This window comes from Theobroma cacao, chromosome 7, assembly GCF_053813885.1.
Source record: "Theobroma cacao isolate CCN51 chromosome 7, ASM5381388v1, whole genome shotgun sequence".
In the NCBI taxonomy this organism is placed as follows: domain Eukaryota; kingdom Viridiplantae; phylum Streptophyta; class Magnoliopsida; order Malvales; family Malvaceae; genus Theobroma; species Theobroma cacao.
The window spans coordinates 33,706,099-33,716,422 of record NC_142645.1 but is presented as its reverse complement, the minus strand read 5'-3'; positions in this window follow the sequence as shown (position 1 = coordinate 33,716,422).

Below are 10,324 nucleotides of genomic sequence, written 5' to 3'. Positions count from 1 at the left end.
ATACTTATAACCACTTACACTACCTTAAATTCAGGTCCCTCTATTGAAATATATACTTTAAGTTTTTGTGGTTTGTATATATTTCGTAAGTCTCTCCATACAAATAATGTTTTCAAATCTTTAAGGCAAATACGATCACTGCCATCTCCAGATCATGCTTAGGGTAATTTTGTTCATGCCTTTTTAATCATCGTGAGGCATATGCTATCACCCTCTTGTGTTGCATTAACACACAACCCAATCCAACTGTGATGCATCGCAATACACGGTGTAGCCTATGGATCCACATGCCAGGCTTAACATAAGTGCAGAAGTAAGGCAGGCTTTAAGCCTCTAGAAACTAGCCTCACATGCATCAGACCAGTTAATCATAACTCTTTTCTAAGTCAATCTTGTCAAAGGGGATGTGATCTTAGAAAAATCTTGTACAAAGCACTTGTAATATCCGGTTAAGCCTTAAAAACTTCTAACTTCTGTTACAGACGTCGACCTCTGCTAATTCTCCATAGCTTCCTTTTTGTTAGGATCCACTTGCACCCCTTGCTCAAACACCATTTGTTCTAAGAAACTGACTTTATTCAACGAAAACTCACACTTTGAAAATTTAGCATATAATCTAATGCTTTCTCAAGCTCTGAAGTACAATTCTTAAATGTTGTGCATGTTCCTTTGAGCTCTTAGAATGCACCAATATGTCATCTATGAACATGACCACAAATTTATCCAAATATGTCCAAAAGACCATGTTCATCAAATCCATAAACGCTATAGGTGCAATAATTAGTCCAAACGACATCACTAAAAATTCATAATGTCTATAACGTGTGCAAAAAGCTGTCTTGGGTAAATCACATTCTTGTATCCTCAATTGGTGATACCCCGAGCGTAAATGAATCTTAGAGAAAGACACGACACCCTACATTTGATCAAACAAATCATCGATTCTTGGGAGTTGATATTTATTCTTCATAGTAACTTCATTAAATTGTCAGCAGTCAATGCATAACTGAAGGCATCTATCCTTTTTCTTCACATATAGCATTGATGCTCCCAAAGGGGAAACACTAGGGTGAATAAAACCCTTTATTCAATAAGTCCTCTAGTTGCTCCTTAAGTTCTCTTAATTCAGTTAGTGCCACTCTATAAGGTGATGTAGAAATTGGCTGTGTACCCAGAACCAAGCAAATCTTTTGGAAATTCATCGGAATACTCACCCTTTACCAATAAGAAATTGACACTCTCTTCTTCCATTGAAACATCTCTTGTCATCTTTAGGTACCCTTAGCCTTCTTGTCTTGGCATCAGTATCTCGAGTACATCTTATACAATGTCCATAGACACTAGGCTACCATGATTGTATATCACAAATGAGTATTCACATGGAAACTTAAACTCTACAAGCTTAACGTAACAGTTGACCTGGGCAAATGAGAACGTTAACCAATCCATGTGCAAAATCACATTAAAGTCCAAAGTTAGCAACAACACCAAGTCTGCTAATCTATCCTTGTCCCTCATACATTCCATAAAAGCTTTATATATAGACTACGCCTCAAATATCTCCTCCAAGGGAGCAGTCACAATTAAGGGTTCTTCCATGTTACTACAAAACTGATCTAATTTCAGTACAAGTGTGGGGACATGAAGGAATTTGTTGATTTGGGATCAAATAATACTAAAGCTTTAGTACCACAAATAAAAAGTGCATCTATAACCATTATATTGGAAGTTTGAGTATCTTACGATGTTAGAGCAAATACACATGCTTGACTTTCACTTTCATTACCCGTATATGCCGATCTACCCAAAGATGATGAGGCCATTCCCTTGCCTTTGTCACATCTATTGTTCCTCCCAATTAGTGTCGTTCTAGGTGGGGCAATTACCACTTGTCTCACATAACCAGGTCACACTTTACTGTTTGCCTCTACATTAGGCAATCTCTAATCAAATGCCCAAACTGACCACATCTAAAACAAAATCCCGCTACCCTATGGCAAAGTCCACCATGTGCCTTACCACAATAATTACATAAAACACCCCTCTGCCTAAGGTCCAAATTAGATTCTCCGCTAGGTTGTTCTCATTTAGATGGTGGGAGAAACGAATAACTATTTCTTGGTGGCTTATGCATAAAAGTAGTTCCTTCACAACTTTGATGACGTATAAATGTGGGACTCTTAGTCACTATAGAATCTCTTCGACCTGGATGCCCTTGTGCTGAGCTCTTTGATCGTTACTTCTATTCTGGATTTCAATCTCTTAGTTTCAATCATTCTTGGGTATCCACCAATGTCGCATATGAAGCAAACCTTTAAATAGCCCAAACTCTAAAAAAAGACTCAATTAGTCCTCAAATAAACCTCTTAATCCTTTTCTATTCAGTTAGAACCAAGTCAATAGCATACCTTGAGAGTTGGGTGATGTGGACATCATACTCCATCATTGTCATGTTTGGGTCTATCTCAAAGTCTCAAACTTTTATATCTTTTCGTCTTCCACACTCTCAAGCAAGAAACAATGCAAAAAAGCTTGGACAAATTTTTCTCATGTTAATGGGGGTGACCTTGATGGTCTACTTCTTGTAAGTGTAACAAATCATATTTTTGCCACATCTTTTAGTCTGAAACCCACCAATTTCGTTAATCGATTTGTGAAGCATCCCAAAGCCAAACAAATATACTCCATGTCATCCAAAAGCCTCTATGAATCTTCCTCCGCAACTGAACCAATAAATGATGGGGGCTTTACTTTTATGAAATTTGCAAAAGTGGCCTCAATAGCCCCTCTTTGGTATTCACACTGAGGCACATAGTCCAGATCTTAAAAACTAGAATTAACCCATTCTTTAGATGGTGCCTTGCTTCAATTTCAGAACTCAGCAAATTCATGAGCCAAACTTTATAGCCTTGCTACCAAATCCTTTAGGGTGACACCTCTTCATGTAGGGTAGTCATCCTCGATACCCATTTATCATCATCAGTGTACATATAACTTGGTTCCGCATTTTGAGTGTGTCTTGTTGCTACACTCTTACCATGGCTTCTTGACATGGGTACTCTTGGTGGTTCCATAGGTTCATTCGAGGTATCTTGCTTTCTCGTGGCCCTTAAGGCAACTCTTATCTTAGACGACATCATGTAACAAGATGAAGCAAAACCATGTTCAAAATTCAAAGTTCCAAAATGTGCAAAGGGTAGGCTTACAAAGTTTTAAAAGTTCATGCAGCCTTCTGTTCATAATTCATGCTACACTTATAAGCAATGAACAAGACTCTACGGTAATCCTAACACTCCACAAACATACACAAATTTACCTAGGTTTCTTTAAACTAAACACTCTGATACCAACTTTGTCACGACCTAACTCGAGGGTTCATGATCAGTGCACGAGTACAGCAAGCGAACCCACTAGACTCAAGCAAGCCATAGAGTCGAAAATCATACAACATAAATGCCAAAGGATTTAATAATCAAATATTCATAATTAAATTCAAATATGATATGTTATCCCTGTTGGGTGAGGGTTGATCATGCATCAAATGAAAATACAACGCAACGAAAAGAAATTTAAAAAATTAAATTTACGCCTCACCCTCTTAGGATCTCTTTCATGCTAAATTGAGTATAGAATTTTATTAAAAATAAAAGTATATGATCAGATCATTTTACCTAAATAACAAAGGTTGATGAATCCTTTGTTAAACCACCAAATCAGCCTTGAAAAAGCTCAACCACCTCAGCCCAGATGTTGCAAAGCAAAGTTGTCCAAGGAATCCTTGTGCAGCCTCTAATGGTGATCCACACCAATGAATATGAAAATCCTTCTATAAGGATTGAGAGTGCTAAGCCTTGGCAATGTGCTAGCAAAGATGAGTTTCATAAACTCAAAATCCACACAAAATCGTGGGGCTAAACACACAAAAAAATGAAGTGAATGAAAAACTATTTTTCTTCACACAATGAACGGCAAGACAAAAGAATTTCTAATGTGCCGTTCACTCTGTTTTTTTGTTTAGCCATTTTCCACTCTTGTTTGGAGGCTATAACAAGGTATTTATACCTTAGATTAATTTTAAACCCTAATTATAAAACTATTTTGATTAAATAATTTAATTAAGTCCTTAAAGAGCCTAATTAACTTAATTGTTTAATTTAATCAATTAGGTCCAATAACTTAATTAAGCCCAACAATTTAATTAAACAATTTTAATCTACTAGGCCTAATGACTTAATTAAACAAATTCAATCAATTAGGCCCAATAACTTAATTGTTTAATTTAATTAATTAGGCCCAATGACTTAATTAAACAATTTAATTAATTAGGCCCAATGATTCAATTAAACAATTTGGTTAATTAGGCACAACTTAATTAAACAATTTTAATCAAGTGCTTGAGAGGCTCATAACTTCTAATTTGATTAAGTCCAACTTAATCACCTCTCCCATTTTATTTTCAACATTCATTTTAGGTGTGTGACGCATTAGGCTTCTAACATGTTGCCAATGAACTCAACATATAATTCTTAAGCTAAACTTAGAATTAGATAAATTTAAATTACTTTAAATTTGTCATTAATCAAGTTAACTACCTATAGTTCATAGACCAAGATTGGGATCTAGCAATCCATCATGGCCACCCAATTGTTAAAAAAGTCAAGATGGTTTGACTTAACCTTTCGGTGTTATTCATTCCCTTATCATATATCCTTTAGCATGGTGCAGTGTCTACTCTTATTGATCTCCATATTCATTCTTAAAGTTTGATCATCAGCTTGATAAAGACTTATGAAACTCCTTTCATAATCTTCAATTCGCCTTGGCCAAGGACTTCAATAAGCTAATGTCAACCAAGAACAACTAGGATATGTCCCCAGCATCACTTAGGGTGATGATTCCTATCATGACCACTCATTTGCCTTCACATGCTTCATGCTATACCTAAAAGCATCATGTTTCGGTATCCTTGGTTAGGCACCCGTAGGGATGAAATCAAAGCATAGCACTGCACACATAAGATGACTTGGTGTCTTAAGTCTAGGGAGTATTTACACAACTGACACATGAGAAATATTGCATAGACACTTGAGTGAAATACCAAATGAACTTCTCATGGTGGGTCATGTTCAGTGAACTTGTTTTCCTAGGCAAACACCTACATTCTAGTTCCAAGTATCTCTATGCTTCAACCTATGAGATCGGTTGCTTACTTCTCAAGTAAGGAACATAGAATGTACTAGTCTCTAAGTTTCATTGATGTCCAGTCTCAATGATACATTGACTAGGAACATTTTGAGATTACGCTTTGATGCATAAGGATCTCATGACTGTAACCCATTACAGTTCCTTTTGCAAGGCTTATCAATCTCATGGACTTCATCCAATTAGACTTATAACTTGTTATAATTGATGTCTTATTAATGAAGGAAAACCTTTAATCATTCAACATTAATGATGTTGTTGCATGATTGGAATCAAGCCTTAACCAATCCTAATTGGTTGCAGGCTCATCCTAACAATCCATAGCTCACAATCCATACAAATATTCATTGGGCCATACATTGGCCATCCAAAGTGGGATCGTACATAACAACCCTTACACAAATCCTCATAGCATAACATGCCTACATATACAACAAATGAAATATGAAGCAAAAGCTTGTGATTGACGTAGCGAAGTGACACAGTGGATGGAAACCTACTAAATGCCAAAATCAGTCTGTCATTAGACAACATTTACTGCACAACTTTATGGCCTATTTATCTACACATCGTATACAAATGAGTGAGTACTCAAATACTCTGTGAGTGGTGTAGATAAACAAAATCATATATATTAAACACATAAATAAAATATATGCACCATTCGTGCATCTGGATGTTCTAACAAACATCTTCAAATATAGGGCACATCATTATCCCTAAAGTCTCCAATGTAAAGGCATATCATCATCCTCAATGTCTCTAAAGATTATCACATACATCATTAGGCTTACTCTCGAAACCAACCATAATTATTCAAATTATTCTCCAAGGTAAACTTTAGTCCCCGGAGTCAAGTCAGATTCATATTATATTTATCTAAGCCTTTCCACAAATATCTCACATCACATGCAAATCAAATCAATAAGTGGTCCTCCCTTAGACATGGTCAAATCACGCTCAGTTGCCAACTGGTGGAAAATCAAATCACACTCAAGGTAAAGCCACTGTGGAGAACAAATCACACGCATGCTGAAGCAATGAGAAAAGAATAAATCACACACAATGTTGAAGCAGTTGACGAAGAATCAAAGTGATCAATCGGAGTAATCTCCTGATGATCAACATCAACTAGAGTAATCTCATATTAATGGCATCAAAGCACTACAAGCAAGAATCACAGGTAGGATTAATATCACTGTCTTTACTTACCACCAACCTACAGGCACACAAAGGTAACAAGGAAATGGAACTTCACTCAACCACGAGTCAGATCAATGTTTGGGATGCATCCCTCGGACTAAACACAAATCCACAATTAAGGCCATTGTGCCTTTATCATTCACGTTTCTTCATCAAACCACAAATCACATTCATCAAGCTTCAATCATCTTTAAGCTCGGCTAGGGTTCTAAGAGCCTTTATTTCTCAAAGGCATCATTTGATCAAATCTTTTTAACATCTCATTTGCTTAGGGTGATCTACTGTGAAACCTTGACCTTCATAGACATGTAACGGAGGTTGACATGATGATGTGGAATAGGGGTAGTTCTGTCATTTCCTTGGTTAGCTCTTAGAAGTGAGTTTTTCTAATATAATTAAGGCCTAAGTAGGCCTAAGGAATAAATGAATGAGGTATATAATAATGAAATAAATGAAGGATATACAAATAATGATAATTTTCATAATAAGGGTAAAATGGTCATTTTAGACATCATGTTTAAATTTCTAAGTTTTCGTGAACTCGAGTACCCCCAACCTATTATGGACCTTTTCTCAGTGTCCAAAAAGTAAAAAGTTGAACCAAAAGAAGGAAAGAAGGTAAAGTCAACTATGAAATGGCATTTTTATAAATAAGAAGAACTTTAGTCAACTTAAGAATACATATCTCTTTTTTCTAGCACTTTCTCCTCACTTTCAGTAGTTTTTTCTTCTTTCTTCCATCTTTTCTCCCCTTTTTCAAGTTTTTTATCTTCCATGGAAGCCTCCTTTAAAACCTTTATGATTTTCTCATGATAACCCGAAATCTTATGTTTTTATATACCTTGTCATAAGATTTTTCATGCTCTTTCACTTCGACACCTCAAGAAACCCTCAAAAGTATTTCCTCAATACTTTCTCTCACTAGCTGGATGATTTAGAGAGAAAGAGGGAGAGACTTTTCATAATAGCTTGAAAACTCTTGAAAAGGAATTCAACTATAAATTCACCAAGGTGAGTGGTGAGTTAGGTTTGATTTTAAGTTGTTGATGAATGACCAATAATTAGAATTGTGGGTTGTTTTATTATTGATGGTTGTTTATTTATTCCTAGGGTGACTAGAGTGGTGCAAACTAATGACTAGTCAAATGGTAATTAGAAACTAGTGAGGAATAACTAGTAAAGTTTGATTTAGAAAATAGCTTTTGGAATAATAGTCATGTCCATTGAGTTGGTGTGATGCTATTGTGTATGATAGGTTCCAATGAGACCCCACATCTCTACTTGAAGTATTAGTGGAAGTTGGAGTCGATTCAAGAATCAAAAAAGACAAGTGAGCGAACTTGCATTAAAATGTTTTGGGATAAATGCATAAGTGTTTGATTGAATCACTTGAAATATTTTATTGATCTTTTCATTAAAATATGCATGGGAACAAGCCCTTGATGAAACGTTTTTATATTGTTAAATGTGAATTGTGATGAATTAATGTTTCATTATATTATGATGATATGTATGTTATGCCTTGAACGATAATGTTGTGTGATAATTATAAACATGAGTGTGCAGTGTGGGAATGCACATGATGGTGCCAGTAGTGTGCAGTGTGAGAGAGCACACATTGATGATATATGCCATGTGCGGTGTCGGAGAGCACATGATGATGATATATGTCGTGTGCGGTGTGGAAGTGCACATGACGGTGATAGTGAGGTGCGGTGTGGGAATGCACCTGATGATGATATTGTAATGTGCAGTGTGGGAATGCACATGAGTCGGGGGAGAGCTCAGGTGATACCGGTAGTTGTATATATGTTTATATATGTTATATATATATATATATATATATAGAGGTTATGGAAAATATACTGTGATTGCATTGAATATTGAATGTTAAAATTTGACAAATGCTCTCCAAATGATTTTCACTGTAGCAAAAATGATTGCGTTGTGACAAGAATTCTTTTAATTTCATTACGCTATTTTTCGCTGCAACAAAATTCATTCTTGCTATAGCAAGAAACTCTCGGGTGCTGAAGGCTTGACTAGCTCAGATTTTCACTACAGCAAAAATGCATTCTCACTGCAGTGAGAAACTCTCAGGTGGTTGGGTAAAATGCTTGCCTGAGTTTTTACTGCAGCAAAATTCATTCTCCCTGCAGTGAGAAACTATCGGGTGGTTGGTTTAAAATTTTGCCTTGAATTTCGTTGCAACGAGAATGCCTTGTCATTGCAGCGAGATTCACTCACCATGCTTGCCTTGCTTGGACTCTACTGTAGTTTTCACTCTTTAACTTCATTGTTGATCATGGATCTCTCAATACTAAGGCACTAAATAATCAAGGGTTGAATTCAGCAGTTTTAACAAGAAATTAAGCTAAATTGCATTATTTTCAGTATAAGTGCATCATGTTTTCTAAAACTTCCCGTATTAATGCTTGTTCCCTTTCTATGTTCACTCACTAGGTTTATACTCACTCTTTTAAACTTCATGTTTTTAGATTCGTTGGCCGTTGGGACCTAGATTGAGGTGTCCATGTATATCCGTATTTTTGGTCGGTACCATGGCATTTAGTAGCTGTACCTTTACCCAAAGTTAGTCCGCTAGAAGTCAAGAGTCTTTTTGTTTGTGTATGGGCATATGTGTTGTAAATCACTAAGGTTCATGTTATGAACAATGCATGTATGTTTTGATTAATGATTGCCACTATGAGTTGACAATGGGCGACTTTATGTTGGGTTAATTTAAATGCAAGCATATGATTATCATAGCACATTATTAAAGTAATTATAGTAGAGCATTATGAAATATGACTTTAGGATTGATGGATGAAATAATGGACAAGACTACATAAAAAGGCTTGCTTGGGCTTAGTAGGTTATGCCCATTGGGCCTTCGTGTCGGTCATGGCCCGAAAATGGGTTGTAACATCTACTCCTAAGGGTTCATCACAGCTTTTAAACCTCTTAGTCTAGACTCCCACAATATTGACCATCTATCGAGCATTAAGGCACATAACCTCAACACATATCATTTGCACACACACGCACACATGCACACACACACACATACACATATATACTTGCACATAAATCATTTGTTCTTTAGCCTTGGCATTTTCATCTAGGCCTACATACATAATATAGTACTAGTGTAGTGCATTTTCCATGCGTTACGTATTAAATCCATTTAATTAAGCCACTCATAGTGACAAATTGGAGGTATTCCTAACCAAGCTTCGATCCTCAGCCTTTAATCATCCTTCAGGTCATCAACTGGTTGATTTAATAATTAGAATATTAATTATTCCTGGCTTTTGAATAATGCCAGCTTTTCAAAAATAATCAACTTTAATATATAAGCTCAATTTTTCAACAAATGAGCTAAATCCTTACGTTAGAAGTTGGACTACTTAATTCTTAGTTCTAAATCCCCAACAACTCAAGGGATGGACTGTTGGACTACTCAATATTTCAAAAATAACTTGAGACTCAATTAGTAAAAATGCTCAATCTTACCTCTAAAAGTGCTTCTTATGCTTTAATCCACTCTAAACTGCTCCAAAAATTAGTTTTAGAGGTTAAGGTTTTGGGTTCTAGAAAGAAATAGAGTTTTTGGTGAAAATAACTCAAATGGCTCGAAAGCCCTTTTTTTATTTTTATGTTTACAGATTGATCTATCAATCAATGCCACTAAATTATGTTCTCATTGACCTTCATCTATCGATAGATTGCTCAAATCTATCAATAGATTGTGCCCTAGCTCTATTTCTGTTCCTTCATGTTTGGCCATTTATCGATAGATTCATGAATCTATCGATAGTCTCTAGGCCTCTTTGCTTTATAGAGTTATCAAGTGGTCATTTATTGATAGATGAGGCAATCTATTGATAGATTTTCATCCATCTTGTTTTCCCAAGCC